At 40.8% G+C, this 16,474-nt stretch overlaps 1 protein-coding gene across 3 annotated transcripts in view; it reads right to left on the bottom strand.

Annotated features, from left to right (window-relative positions):
• The window catches only part of PLA2G4A (phospholipase A2 group IVA), a 265,938-nt gene extending 252,990 nt beyond the window's left edge, over positions 1-12,948 (bottom strand). For 2 of the 3 annotated variants that reach the window (XM_072127075.1, XM_072127074.1), the window contains exon 1: positions 12,763-12,947. The gene's annotated coding sequence lies outside the window, so the exon portion shown is untranslated. Of the gene's footprint in view, positions 1-12,762 lie in introns of all 3 variants that reach the window. The other variant, XM_072127076.1, reaches the window with a different exon arrangement.
• Positions 12,949-16,474: the final 3,526 nt, after the last annotated feature.

The following is a 16,474-nucleotide window of genomic DNA, read 5'->3' on the forward strand; positions in this document are numbered from 1 at the left end:
TTGAAATCCGTATAATCAGGTGCGCCTTATATATGAACCTAGACATTTTAGCAGGCATTTATTGATGGTGCACCTTATACTCCGAAAAATACGGTAATATAGAGAAAATCTCTTATTTTTGAATCACCATCTTTTCGGAGACAAAACTTTAATATTCCTTGGTTGACAGAGCTGGTTAAAAGCTTATTTGTTGCGTTGTCCTTTTCAGTGGTACCATTGTGGCACACATAACTTTTTTTGTTAACTTTTTGGAACATTTTTGTAAAGGGATTTTATGAAAAATATAAATTTTTGTCAAGTTTTTCGGGTTTTGTTTTTATGGTGTTCAGCAAGCAGGTCCAATAATGTTACTGATTTCTTGCACAGATTTTTTTGTACTTTATTAAATGTGTAATGGGAATGTTGACGTTTAGAGGACTTTCACTTTAATTGATTCTTTTTTATTAAAAAGTGTTTTTACTAAGTGTGGTAAACTTTTTTTTACTTTTAGAGGTCCTATAACACAGTGTAATAATACAGCCGGGTCTGCCATCGGTGCAGCGGACGCCCCCCCATAAGCGGTGTGTCCAATTCACTAAATCACTACACATGCCCCTTACCTGCTGATTGCAGAGGCATCTGGCACCGGCTCCATTCGGAAGGCAGTGCCAGAAGCGAAGGCGTAGTACTACGTCAGGAGGCGGCAAGTCCATCCTGCCCGTGACGTAGTACTATGTACAATGTCAGAAAGGAGTTAATGAAAACCATGCATCACTTTGAATGAATATGGCACACTCCACAGGCAAAATGCACCTGTGTAGTTTGTACTACTTTTGATAAATATGTTCCAGAGTTTCTTTCCTTTTTATTTTGTTTGACGATTAGATTCCAAGATGTTCCTGCCATTATGTTTAGATTGCAGTCACACATGCTGCTAGTGCTGCGTTTGCAAATTAAGAAGATACAATTAAGGGACATCTATCATCAGATCAAAGATTGTAAACCAAACATATAAACATACTGGTATGTGCCCCCTTTGGCAGGATCTGCTCTTCTTTTAACCCCTTAGCGCTCTGCGCCGTAGCTGTACTGCGCTGAGTAGCGAATAGCGCTCAGCGCAGTACAGCTACTGCGCAGAGACGATGCCGGTTCAGCGCTGTATAGCAGCCGAACCGGCATCGTTAGCCGCGGGATTTCAACGGTAATCTACCGTTGACATCCCCGGCTAACACCCGCGGTCGGAGTGGGCTCCGATCGCGGGTGTTTAACCCGTTAAATGCCGCGGTCAACGCGACCGCGGCATTTAACATGCCTTCTGGGGGTCTTTACATCACAATCGGCCCCCCCGCACCGTTTTCGGGGGGGCCGATTGCTGTTTTGGCACCTCTGGGGTCCGATCGGGACCCCAGAGAAGCCTGGAGGGTTTACCTTTAAGATGGCGTCTGTGACGTCATCTTAAAGGCAAAGTGTCAGCCTATGCATCTGCATAGGCTGGCACTGATAATACCCTGCAATACATTAGTATTGCAGAGTATTATCAAGAACAAGCAATCAGATGATTGCTTGTTCATATCCCATGGTGGATCATGTAAAAAAATGTAAAAAAAAATGTTTTTCAATAAAAAATTACTTTAGAAATCACTAAAAATGCCCATAAGCCCCAAAACATATAAAGAGACATATAACACTCAAAAAAGTCTAAATCATAACACAAACCCCACATATATAGTATCACCGCGTCCGTAACAATCCGTAGAATAAAACTAAATAACTATTGAACCCATATGATGAACGCCGTAAAAAAAAACGTTAAAAACCCGCCAAAAATTATGATTTTTACCTATTATATCCCACTAAAAATGCAATAAAAAGTGATCAACAAAACATATGTACTCCAGAATGATATTGTTGCAAAGAACAACATGTGCCGCAAAAAACAAGCCATCAACCAGCTCTGTAGCCAAAAACGTAACAATGTTATGCCACTTGGAAGCCGGCGATGCAAAAATGATAGATTTTTCCCCACATTAGGGTTTTATTTGGCAAATTTAGTAAAACATAAGAAAAAATATTCATGTCTGGTATCCCCGTAATCGTATCGACCCATAGAATAAAGATAACAGGATTATTAGGCTATACGGTGAACACAAAAAAAAAAAAAGTAAAAAAATCCAGTACAGAATTGATGCTTTTCTACTCATGACCTCAAAAAAAAGTTCCAAAATTTTCAACAATAGGTGATACCAACCCCAAAATGGTAACACTGGAAAAAGCATCTCGTCCCGCAAAAAAAATGCTGTCACATGGCCCAAATAACGGAAAAGCGAAAATGTTATAGCCTTCAAAAGGGGGCAACCAGAAAACTAAAATCCTGGCAGCTGCAGGGTGCTCCTTCCCTTCTGCGCCTTGCTGTGCCCCCATAACACAAGTAATGTCCACATGTGGGGGGTCGCTGCACTCAGGAGAAATTGTAGAACAAATTTTATGGTGAGTTTTCTCTTTTTATCTTTTGGAAATGTGTAAATTTTAGGGCTAGATGAACGTATAACCGACAAAATTTGACCATTCTAAATTTCACCGCCATTTTGATTCAATTACTATGAAGATCTCAAGGGGTTAACAATCTTTGTAAATGCTGTTTCTGATAGTTTGAGGGGTGCAGATTTGAAAATGGGTTGGTTATATAGGCGGTTTTGTTGCTAAATATGTAAAATTTGATTTCAAACAGTATTTATCCCCAAAATAGTCAATTCCGAAAATACGGAAAATCGCTATTCGATTTGTAGGCCGCGTGACGTCAAAATAAATTATCCAAACATTTCAAAAATTATGAAAATGTAAAGTAGACAAATGGGAAATGTTATTCTGCAAGTTATTTAGGTGTTAAATCTATCTGCCTGAAAACGCGGTGGTTTTGAATTTCGAAAATGGCAAATTTTTCTAAAAATTCATCATTTTTTTCTTTTTTTTGTAAATAAACGCAAAACGTATCAGCCAAAATTTACCACTAAAATGAAGTACAACATGTGGGGAAAAAACAATATCAGAATCGCTTTGATAAGTAACAGTGTTCAAAAGTTATAACCATATAAAGAGACGCAGGTCAAATTTCAAAAAAAAGTTGCGAGCCTTAACCTGCAAACAGGCTGCGTCCTTAAGGGGTTAAACTTCTTATGCCATTGTTTTTAATAAAAAAGGGCTTTGTTTTATGCAAATGAGCCTGAGGGGCTACAGGCTCCATTAACTTCTATGGAGCCTGGAGCCCCTCAGGCTCATTTGCATAATTTCAAAAGCCTTATTTTGTAAAAGCTAAAAGAAGAGCAGATCCTGCCAGAGGGGGCGAACACTAGTATGTCACTGTGCTTGGTTTACATACCTTGATCTGGTGATAGATGTCCTTTAAGATAATTAAACAATGAGACATACATTACAATTAGTACACATGCTCAATGCAGTTGAACAAATACCGCTACTAATTATAAAACAAAAGAAGCATTCAGATGGAAATGCTTTGCAAACCCAAATTTGTGGTTAAGTGATTCAACGCAAGAAAAAAAAAAAAAGGGAAAGACTATACCTTATTCAACTGTGTGTTTAAATGATTAACAATACCTGTTTAAGAAAGTCTTAAATAAGAAAAGTAGGTTTTATGCAATTTTATTTAGTATGTTTAATGCAGTGATGGGCAACCTTTTGGGCTTGGTGTGTCAAAATTCGCCAAAAAAACAAGCATAACTCGGGTGGTGTGTCACCTTGACAAAAAAAAAACATAATTTTGTGATATTTATAGTTTAAATAACAAATATGTATACTATTTAACGTCTAGGGTACTTTAACCGTAGGTTGTCTGATTGATACTACCATGTACTGCCATACTATAGTATGGCAGTATATGGGGTTTCCCAATCATCTAATACCATGTGCAAATCGCACATAGTAATAGATCGGTTACAATCAGACACGTGTGGAATTGCTTAGTAACCTGCAAACTCTCAGTCATGAAAGTTCACAGGTCATAGCTGATTATTTATTACAGGGCTTGTACGTCACAAAACTGACACACAAGCCCTGATGACTGTCTTCTATCATACAGTGCACTGACCTTACTCACTGTATGATGGGAGTGGTTATCCTCCCTGGCCCCTGCTGTGGAGATGGTCAGTGTAGAGGTGGCAGCTGCTGGGACATCACACAAGGCAGCAGCGATGTGGCCTCTGTCTGTGCTGCCATCCTCCCCCCACCACAACTATCAGGAGCTGCAGAGGAGTCTCCTGAGTGTATGGCCAGGTCACCTCTCCTGCTGTGTCCCATGCTGATACCTGTGCTGCCTGGAGACACTAGGCACAGCTCACACATGGGGAGGGGCCGGCCCGGGGGAGGAGGAGAGGGAGTGCTGGAAGCTCAGTGCAATCTCTCAGCCTCCCGGCTACTGCACCTGGTCATGTAGGATGAAACTTAACTCTCAGGCAGCCGCGTGTCAGTGAAAATGGCTACGCGTGTCATAGGTTAGCCATCACTGGTTTAATGTATGATGATACACCCCTTTTGGAAATCAGAAATTCAGCCAAGTTTACAGTGATCACTTTGATAAAAATTTAAAGCAACCAATGTAGCAGGAAATTGTTTTTTTAATTGCCAATCTTCCACACCTACAATAATTGACTAGTTTGGGTGCGAAAAGTATAAAAATCTGTAGGTTAACCCCTTACTGACGTGTACGTCACATATCGGCTGTTGCCGTATGGAGAGGTCTCACCGCACAAGGTGGTTGTTCGTGGAGGTACCAAAGTTATATCATTTTGTTATATCTCAATACCAGTAAAAAAAAAAAATTGCAATAAAATCATTTTCCTTTACTATGAATTTTATTACTATTACTAATTATTTTATTGTGTTTCTTTTTTAAAAAAAAATAAAGGTATTAAAAAATAACAAAAACAATATAAGTTTGGTATCTCAACAATGGTACTTATCCAAAGAATAAGGGGACATGTAATTTTACCAGAGAAAGTCATAAAAACAAAATGGGTGGATGGGTGGGGGAAGGGGCACTGCTCACCTCTCCGAACTCCATAGGGAGCTATACGGCTGCATTGCACATATAGACAGGCATAGGACATCCCCTAACTTTTGTGGCATAGCCACATGCCTCAGACTAGGTGCGGTGTATAATGCACCTCTATGGCGGCCGTGAGCTAGTGGCCTTTTTTGTGCTTAGCTGCCATTTGCTAATATGTGAATGGAACCTACAAAGTGTACAAACTTTAAAATAATCACAATTCCTGTGTGGAGGTGTGTAAAGAGGGCCATGGCAGGGCAGTGAAGGCATTCAGGTGATTGTTATTGCACAATTCAACACCAGGCATGATCTACTGGCAGACGAAGCGGTGGGGGAGAATTTACTAACACACTTGCACCAGAATTCTATTGGATTTGTGCAAAAAAAAAAAATAAATAAATAAAAAACCTTGCCCCAAAAAAGCCTATTTTAACTCCCCTCCCTTATGTTCTAACATCTCTAAAGGTTTTATGCTTGGGACTACAAAAATGTGTAAGGTGTAATTTTTATCATTTTGGGATCACTTTTTATTTCTAACAGTCTGCCTTCAGATCAACGCCCTCCAATGATGTCATGCAGGGCACCAATGCTATGTAGGTGCTTCAGTTGGGTTAGACCATGGCACTTAACTAAACGCAAACACAGGCACAAAACTTGGACAATCTATTTTCCTGTCAATGAATGAGCAGTCCTCACATACTGATGACACAGAGGCCGCAAACAATGGAACAGTCTTTTTGTGCTATAGGGGGCGTCGTTGGGTCAAAAGATCCTGGGCCTGTGCCTCGGATGTCTCTGGATCATCATTCATGTCCTGCTGTCCAGCAGCTTCCACATTATCCTCTCAGTGTTCTCTGGACGCAGACAGAGGTGAGTAGTCTGGGTCTGCATTAGGCTGATAACAGGGCCATGCAGTGAAGCTGTGCATTTCATGAGCAAGTGAAAGCCGCTGGCAGCTTGCTTTTTCCAGTAGAAGATGCCGTCACTTAGCAGCTCTGTGTAGCGTCTGTGCTGCTATCAGCTCCAGCTTCCTCTCCCTGTAGAGCACAGCTCCTTATCCTATCTAGCCCCTTCTATAGCTTCTCATTAATCTTCACCTGCTGTGATACCTTATCACATCGTTGAGATAGTATGGCCGGGAAGGATGCATGCAGCCCTGCCATGTTTACTCATAGTATACACCTGCCTATGCCTCTGAAGTTATAGGCACTAGTCTTTATACCAAGTAAATTTATTATTTGAAATTTGAATGTTAATGCATATTATGTATTGTACTGCATATGGTTATAGAAATGCTACAGAAATGTGTGTGCTTATATGTATATGTGTACACTGTGCACTTTTACACTGACCAGTGTCATGATCCTCTCATTCATACAAAATCATAACTGCTATTCATCTGAAAGAAATCAGCAACGAATAAAAAAAACATGGTTTATTGTTGATATAAAATGATGCAGAGGGAGATTTAATCATACTCTGACACTTTAATATTCTGTGCCATGTACTAAGGAACTGGAAAAAATTCCAGAAAAGGGGGTTACTTTTCTGTCCATATATACTACATTTACATAGTTTTGTCTTACCATCTATGACATTTACATTTTTTTTATTAGTGGGAAAATGGTGAAAAAGAGCCAACCTGGAAATGTATACTTTATTTTTGTTACAGCATTCATATTGCAGGATAATTTATTTTATATTTTGATAGATCAGGTTTTTAGAGACACAGCGATACCCATCATGCTCATGATTCTAAGCTAATTTTTTCTTTTATATTAGACCACCTAGGGCACGGGGGCATACTTTTTGTGAGGGTATTACAAGGGTGATGACATTGTGTCATAATTAGTGTGGATTTGGTGTGAAGCATTATTAGGTGGGGGTAATAGTGTGGGGGGATAAGTTAGGGCTAATGCATATTTACATATGCATTTGGGCCCGTTCCCCGGATCTTTTATGACCCTAGCATCGCCCCTGGTTTTACCTAATATTTTACTATTCAATACATTCTTCATATTGATTAATCAAGCCAAGCATATTACTGCATTAGCCATTTTTAATTTTTGGGTTTCAGTTTTTTGCTCCCGAGAAGTCTCACAAGGCGATGTGCTTGGAAATACACAATTAGGCACTTTTAAAGGAGGTTGAGGCAGGCAGTGATAGAGCAGTACCTGTGGGAGGGGAGGACCTGAATGCTGAATGCCAATCTTCTGTTACCGAGGGTCACTTCTCAGTAACAGGTGCATTACTGACAATTTTACTCTTGGCTTCCACTCTGCTTATATGCAGATCAAGGAAAGGATCTGGAATTATTTACAGGAGTCTAATTCAGATTGTGCTATGACAGCCAGGGGAGCCTCCCAGCTGCAATAGCATCAGATTGCCGCTATTGACACCACAGGTTGTGACGATGCCAGGAGCCAAGAGCTTTGTCCACAATATTTAAATAGCCAACACCAGCCTTTAATGAAGAGGGGTCAGCCCATAAGTCCTATTCATACATTCTGAGTAAAAACAGAAGACTGCATGTCTCTATTAGTAACTTAATGCTCCATTCAAAGTTCATTTTCGGTCTTATGCTGAATCTTCTGAAATATAGCAATGCATCATTGTGATCCTGACCATGTGCTGCATAACAGGTTTGTGACAATTTACAGACTATAAAATGCTTATGACAGGTGCCCTTTAACGTCAACTTTTTTGTTTTCTATCAATAAACTAATTGATAACAATTATATATGTTGTCCATCAGTCCCGCCATTCTTACTTTATATATTATCCTTTTATTTAGTGCAGTGTCAAATGCCTCGAAAAAGATACACAACATCCACAGCCTCTACCAGTTTTAAAAATTACTTGTAGAGATTGTTAACCACATCTACAAAAAAAAATAAAAAATAGACAATAAAACATGGCAAAGTTCCTTTATAGGCACTGTAATAGGTGAATACACTAAAGATACGTTTCTCTTTAAATATCATTTACTTGAGTACATAGGCAATGAAGCATGTCTAGACATGGCCTGAAATGTGGTCTTTAAAATGGAAAGAAGTGTATAGTCTGTTTGAAATATATATTAAAAAAAATTTGCTCTTTTTTCACTTGTGCTATTGTATGATCTGCAGATTTTACAATACAATTGTAATAACATTGAATGTTTCAAGGTGTGTGGTAAGCAGTAAAAATAAGTAATAAGAACCAAATCCCAAATCAATACTGTCATTATGCATTTGAGAAATTTCACCATAGTTAGTCTTGTTATATAATGTAATCCTAATGTTATAAAGTGTTCAAATAATACTACCAGAAAATGCCATTATATGGCTTCCAAATTTATATAATACACCTGTCACATGTTCTTCTTTGTGACGCAACCCCGGCCCAGCCCTTTGTCACGGGTGCCCCTGTGATCCATGTTGTTGATCACGGGTACACCTGTGCTCAGATACGTGCTGCCCCGTCCCCAGCCTGTACTTACCTCTCCAGGCTCCAGTTCCATCCAGGACGCATGCCTCCTCCGACTAGGCCGCGCACTCACGCTGCTAGGCCATGCGAGCCAACTCTTCAAGAATTTAAAGGGCCAGCGTCCTCCTAATTGGCGCTGGCATTCCCGGCTCTGCTATATAGCCCTGACCACTTTCATTCAGTAGCCCTATTGACACAAAAATAAAAAAATTACACAAAAAAAAAAAAAATGACAGCTCCAGCTGTCACACTGAATAATGATAAGGAACAGGGGTGTGGAGGGGTCAGAGTGAGTTTTGGGGGGTATTTGGATGTGAGGAGGCACTCTAAATACACTCAGGGGACAGAGCTTTGGTTCACGGCTCTGATCCTGTCACTTCTGTGACAAAATATGGCAGAATCAGACCCGGGAACCAGCTCTCCCCTCCCTCTTGAACGGGGATTGGTCAAGCTGGACTCCCTGACCAATCGCAATGATTGTCGGGCATGGACAGCTGTGATTGGTCCCTGGCCTGATGTCAGTGACGATTAGCTGTCAGTGACAGCTGTCGTCATGGACTTGTCACCATGTGTTTAGAAAGTACCCGCTGAAAGAGACGATCTATATCGCCTTGCGTTGCTATCGCGTTAATAAAATTAAAGAAAGTTAAAGTCCCCTAAACACCAACATTCCCTATGCATATTTAATAAAGTACAAAAAACCCACATATTTCGTATCGCCATGTCCCTAACCATCTGTACCTGCTGGGTGAACGCCATAAAATTCCTTTAGAAAAATGATCAAAAAATAGTTCAAATAAGCCCTAAACCAGCACTGTTAACCAAGAAATATTAAAAGTTATGTCTCCGAAAAGATGGCAATATGAAAATAAGTGAGATTTTCTCTTAGTATTAGTTTTTTTTCAGTAAAATTGTAAAAATATATATTAAAAAAAAATATATAGATGAGGTATGGATGAGTACTCCATACTTCCAAGAGTTAATAGAATCTCAATAAGCTAATGACCCACTAAAATGAATTATTTGTCAAGTGCATCTAATGTCGCAGAAAATAAGCCCTTGTCCAAATTACCAAAAAAAAAAATAAAAGATTGTATAGCTATTAATAAGTAACAATGCAAATCTTCTCTGAATGGCGCAGCTTCCCTTCAATGCCCTGGCGTGTGCCCATACAGCAGGTTACCACCACATATGGGCTATTGTTATACGCGGGAGGGATTGGGTATCAAACTTTGTGAACCGTTTTGGTATTTGATCCACTGAGAATGTGTACATTTTTTGAAGAAAAAAAACCTTCATTTAGCCAAAAATGTAAATTTAAAACCCGATTTAGTTTTATCCAATGTAAAACAATTAAAGTGTTAACAAACTTTATAAAAGTTGTTTTACATACGTTAAGGGGAGTAGTTTCTATAATGGGGTAATTTATGGAGCTTTACTATTATTTAGGCCTCTCAAAGTGACTTGAAACCTAAGCAGGTCCCTCAAATGCATGATTTTGTGTTTAAGAAAATTTGAAAAAGTTCAAAGCCTCTTGGTAATAATAATAATAATAATAATAATCTATAAAGCGCACATAGATTACCCAGCGCTACACAGAGTTTGCCAAATTGATTCCTGTCCCCAATGGGACTCTTAATCTTAGGCCCCTTCCACACTTGCGTTGCAGATCATGTCAGAGTTTGATCAGGGTGCGATCAGGGTTTGGTCAGTGAAAAACTGACATTTTGCATCAGAGTTCAATCAGTTTTCAGTCAGAGTTTGTTCAGTGTCTCAGTTTTTCACGTGCGTTTTCAATGCAATTTCAATGCTTTTTCACACACAGGTAATGCGTGTGAAATGGACTCAGGACTGAGGTCTATCTTTTTTATGGCAATTGATGCGTGAAAAACGCATTGCACTTGCAAGTGTCTCCATAGACTTGTATGGTGCATTTTTCACGCGCGTGACTTGCAAAAGTAGAGCATGTCGAGATAAAAACGCGCGTGTGTGCGTGAATAAATATGTAAGTGTGAAAAAGACCATTGATTACAATGGGTCAGAGTGTTATGCGCATCAAAAGCAGGCGCAGAAAATGCGCGTGAAAAACGCATCAGTATGTTTTGGAGTGTGAGAGGAAACCCACGCAAACATAACATCCTATCAACTTTTTTGCTGTTATTATCAAAACAATTTCAAAATAACTTGAATATGTTAAAGCATTCCAAAGTTATAACCACTTATAGTGACACAGGGCAGTGGCAGGAAGGTGAAAAGTGGCTTCCGCGGTAAGGGGTTAAAAGAAACACAAAGTTGAGGCACTGTCTGGTCTAAAAGATGCTTCTCCTTTAGTCTTTGGGACAGTACAACTATGCAGGAACCAAATTCTTCATGTATTGACGTCTTAATTTTAATTCTTAATACCTTACAGGAAATCTACCGTCAAAATCAAGCATAATAAACCAGGGTCACTTAGGGTACAATCCAAAGGGGATGTTATATCCTCGAACCAGATGCCTTCACCGTGAGCCATAGGATGATGGATGTGTGAATGAGATCTTACTCGTAGACCCAAGTACTGCGACTGTGGTATTGTAATTACCGTATCCTGTGCCGTGAAGCCAAAGACCTGCTGGGGGAAGAAGAGGATGCCGGGGAACAGAGCTACATTAATTTTTTTTATATAGCTGAGTATAAGTCCAGTGGGGCTTTTCAGCACATAAATTGTGCTGAAAATCTCAGCTTATACTTGAGTATATATGGAATATTTGTTATCCATGGCCTTCTTCCTTCTAAAATCAACTTTTAGAATTATGCTAATGAGCCTGAAAGACTTCTGGTGATGTTACCAGATCTCCTTCGTGCTGCAGATTCACCAGCTGTTACACTGTATGAGCACTACCCCCTTCGCACCATCAACATGGGAGGGGGGTGACACAGTATAACAGCCTGTGAAGCCAAAGGACGGAGATGCTCCGGTAAAAACTCCCTTCAGGCTTAATTTTAAAAGTTGATTTTAGAAGAAGGGAATCCATGGATAACACATTTAATAAGATTAGCACAGTCACAGTGCCTGATTTTATGAGGTTTATTGTGCTTGCTGTGACCCAGGATAAAGTTAGATCACCTCTTACCTGGGAAAAAAAAAAGCTCTTCCAAGCAGGTATGCAGGACCCAGCCTTTACCTACAAGGATGTTATACTATGTTATGCTAAATATGTACAGCATTTACGTCTCTCCTAAATTACCCAATGCATTTATGACGTATGTAAAGAAATGCAAACAATACTTTGGAGGAAATTAGCGACAAGCGTAAAATGATAACCAAGAGGTCATATTCACGTTTCACTGATGTAAATCAAAAGGAGGGCTTCAATGACTGTCAAGTTACATTGATCATTGAATGGGATGTCCACTTGGACAATCAGTTTGTTGAAAGGGTCCCTGAACAATAACAGGTAAATCCTGCTACGTCCCATATGATCTGTGAGGATCATCAGTCAGCAACGCAATGCTACATTAGCTGCACTGAGAGCTGTACAGTGGGACCTTGCAGGACCCCAGTCTATAAACCTGTGACAAACATTTACAATGGTGCAGGTCTAAGCCCTGTTACATGTAGACCCATTGCCATTATTTTAAAATCCGCAGCTACTTGTTTTTTCTTCATCTACGTATTCTAAATAAACAGATTATTTAATCTGCAGCTGAGGTTCATTTCTGTGAGGTAAATCTGCTGTGGTTACCTGGAACATGCCACTAACAAAAATAGCGTCACAAGAAATCACCAATAGCAGCTGGTAACCCTCATATAATAGTGCCCTATAATCAGGGCATACAGGACGACTTGTCTCTTGTATTGATAAATTATCTATAGAGCATTGGATATTGTAAGAATATTCCTTCATGCAGTGGATTTGTCAGACTCCAAGAATATAGAACATGTGTCCTGGATACAAATACAACCATAGAAGAAAGCATCAGGAAAAGCAGAAGCTCAGAGATAAGCGATGGCCACTCAGAAAATGAACACCCAGCTACAGCCAACAGGAAACATTGCACCGAACCCTCTTCTAAAAGCTGCATGCCAGCACATAAACTGACTTGTAAACCACAGAAATTCTCCCTTTGCAGCCGCTCTGCCCTCACTGGATGTAGGGAACCTATAGAGGAAGTGCTGCCTGCTCCCACATAACAAACACATGCTGCATTCAGGTAGGCACACACGGGGTTAAGTCCTCCAAGCATACCATACATTACACAGCACACACACTTACCTGCAGTCTTCTCTCTCTGCGTCTAAGTGCCAGGCAGGGAAGTTAAAGTTCAAACTACAACTCCCAGCATCCCTTGAAAAGTCTCAACAACTTTATTTGTAGATTTTAGTGTTTTGGAGAGTAGAGTCTATAGGCAAGAGCTCCCCTTGCTGGCCGCTGGGTGTGCGCAGTACAGGAGCACAGGAGGTGGGGCACTTCCGTGTAACTTCTCATTCACAATGTCTATTATATATCAAGCTGTGGGGCACTGCATTGAATATGATACTTGGTAACACACCCAGAAAACTAAGACATGTATTTTTTTTAAAATACATGTTTAGAATTTATGCTGATTCCTCATAATTAGAATCTTGGACCATAATTTTCTTATGTTGTTCCCCAGTTATTCCCCTTGGAAATGTGTAACTAAATAATTAAGTGGTCTCTAGCATGTGTTTCCAGTATTTGGGAAGCGGGAGCCCATTATTTTGGAAATGAAAATTGTACCCGCTATTAAAGGAATTCCATTTATTACAGATTTCAGGATAAGTACTTTAAAAAGAGAAACCTTTCTGTATAAATCGCCCAAAGTGTATTTGGGTCCGGGCTTCCCGGCCTATAGGCAGTAGATGTGCCCCAACTTCAGTCTATGGCAGAGCAATGGAACAATAAGTTCCCTGCTCTGCCATAGACGATCAGTGGTATACCAAGAGGGCGGCGCCCTGCCGCTGGTGACGCAGTGTGAGACTCCGATATCCAGTATCCTGACACCATGAGGGAAGATGATGAGGTTGGTGCGCAACGGGGGGAACGGGGAAAGTGAGTACTAATTTATTATTTTACCTAGGACTGTATACAGTTATTATAGGGGGTGTATATAGTTGCTTTAGGGTTCCAGTATATAGTTAGTTATATGGGGCTATATATAGTTATTATATGGGATGTATATAGTTATTATATGGGGCTGTGTATAGTTTTTATGGGGGTGCTGTATATAGTTATTATAGGGGGCACTATATAGTTATTATATGGGTCTGTATATAGTTAATGCTGTGGGTCTGTTTATAGATAATGTTGGGGGTGTAAAAAGTTAATGCTGGGGAGGGGCTGTATATAGTGAATGTTAGGGGGAATATATATAGTTGAAGCTTGGTGGTTGTACATAATGATTACTGGGGCTGTGTATAGTGATTACTGGGGATGTATATAGTGAATACTGGCAGCTGGATACAGTTATTGCTGGAGTCTGCATATATTTATTGCTGGGGGCTTGTATACAGTGATTACTGGGGGGCGGTAGATATTTATTGCTAGGGGCTGTATATAGTGATTACTGAGGAGGCTCTATATAGTTATTACTGGGGAACAGTATATAATGATTGCTGTTCCCTGTCTGGACTACATTCATTGGGTACCCCACCTGATTTTGCGCCCAGGGACCTCCACCAACCTTAATACGGCCATGTGCAAATGTATTTATAAACTGTTTGCCCCAGTATTGTGTCGAGGCTGCACTGTGTCTGCACCTGTATATGCACCATTTATTGCTGAAACTCAACAGAATTGTGTTGCACGCTCTATGTTAAAGGTGCACCAAAAAAAGTTGGCGCATGCTTCCTGAGCAGTGCAGAGTGCGCCAGAGTAATGCAGACTATGTGCCAGTAGTCAATAATTTGGCTTACTTGGCACATTAGTGAGGCAAACGGTACCTGGAGCGGTTTGCACTACTTCTGACAAATGTGAGCCATCAAATCTAGCTTATGATGACATATTTGTCATATGGGAGTCAAGCAAAGAGGGTTGGGCTAGAGTGATGCTTCTCCGACCCCATGACGCCTTAGGTAATTTGTATCATAGTGTCATAGTATATGAGGCTGGGAAAAGACACATGTCCATCAAGTCCAACTTTTAAGAATTAAACAATGTTTTCTCCCCATAACCCGTGATATTTTTTCTCTCCAGAAAGGCATCCAGGCCTCTCTTGAACATGTACATAGAGTCCGCCATAACAACCTCCTGCGGCAGAGAGTTCCATAGTCTCACTGCTCTTACAGTAAAGAACCTTTGTCTATGTTGATGGTAGAATCGCCTCTCCTTTAGGCGCAGAGGATGCCCCCTTGTCCTGGTCACAGGCCTAGGTATAAAAAGATCTTTGGAGAGATCCTTGTAATGTACGTTCAGGTATTTGTACATTATAATGAGGTCTCTTCTCAGCTATCTTTTTTTCTAAACTGAACAAATTTTGGAATCTGTCATTGTATTCTAATCCCCCCATTCCCCTAATAATCCTGGTTGCTCTCCTCTGCACCCGTTCCAGCTCTACTATATCCTTTTTTTACACTGGTGCCCAAAACTGTACACAATATTCCATGTGTGGTCTGACCAGGGATTTGTATAAGGGCAAAACTATGTCTTTATCATGAGAATCTATTCCTCTCTTGATACACCCCGTAATTTTATTTGCTTTAGCAGCAGCTGCCTGGCTCTGGTTACGAAAATTAAAGGGGTATTCTCATCTGGGCACTCACAATGAGTTTCATTAATCTGCCATATATAAACATTTCTTCAATTAGAAAGAATGTACCGTATTTTCTGCCCTATAGGGCGCACCGGACTATAAGGCGCATTAGTCCGATGCGCCTTATATATGTAATAATTACATATATAAGGCGCATCGGACTATAAGGCGCGGGGTCCGGCAGCCGGGGGCGTGGCGGAGGTCCGGGGGCGTGGCGGAGACCCGACGTGACGCGGCGACGGGACGCGGCGACGAGACGCGACGCCAAGACGCGACGGGGAACGCGGGAAAGGTGAGCGGAGAAGGTGAGGGGGAGGTGGAGGAGGGCAGCGGACCATACTTACATAGGTCCCCGCTACCGGAGACAGCAGATCTCCCGCTGGAGATCTCCGGTAGCGGGGACCTATGTAAGTATGGTCCGCTGCCCTGTGCCCAGCGCCATACATAGGGCGCACCGGACTATAAGGCGCACTTTGGATTTCCACGGAAATCCAATGCTTTTAAGTGCGCCTTATAGTCCGGAAAATACGGTATGAAGAAAATTTCTCATAAATGTGGCCATGTTGTCCCTTAGAAACGAGATAACTTCCTCGGATACGACCACCTCTGATGGATTGAGTGCACAAAGAAACAAAAGGTTATTGTATATGAAATGTCCGGGAGTTACTACATGACGCACAGTCATCCTGTGGTAATGAATCCTGGTGGTCCGGCAGGACTCTATAGCACAAGTCTGGCCACCACTGCCAGAGTGTGATGTGGTCGTATCCGAGGAAGCTATCTGGTTTGTAAGGGACAACATGGCTATGTTTATAGGAAATTATCTTCACACAGGAACATTTTTTTAATTAACATCCAATTGAAGTAATGTTTACATAAGGCAAATGAATTTAATTAAATGTAAATGCCTTGATAATACCCCTTAAAGAGAACCCGTCATGCAAAATAACCCCCTAAACTAAATATATTTTCATAAACTGCCATTAGAGAGCATTGCCTCTATCCCCTCATTGTCCCTCTACATGCCTGTAAACCTAAGCAATGAGGTCCTAAAGCTGTATGCAAATGACCTGTGAAATGTCCAATGAAGCATTAGCATATTCAAGCTGTCCACTCTATTCATGAGTGGGAGGCACAGCCACACCCCCAGTGCATGACTGACAGCCTGTATAATGATGTGCTTCCTGGTGCTGGCGGCCACGCCCCCTGCAGCCT

The sequence above is a fragment of the Engystomops pustulosus genome, chromosome 10 (genome assembly GCF_040894005.1).
Source record: "Engystomops pustulosus chromosome 10, aEngPut4.maternal, whole genome shotgun sequence".
Taxonomy (NCBI): domain Eukaryota; kingdom Metazoa; phylum Chordata; class Amphibia; order Anura; family Leptodactylidae; genus Engystomops; species Engystomops pustulosus.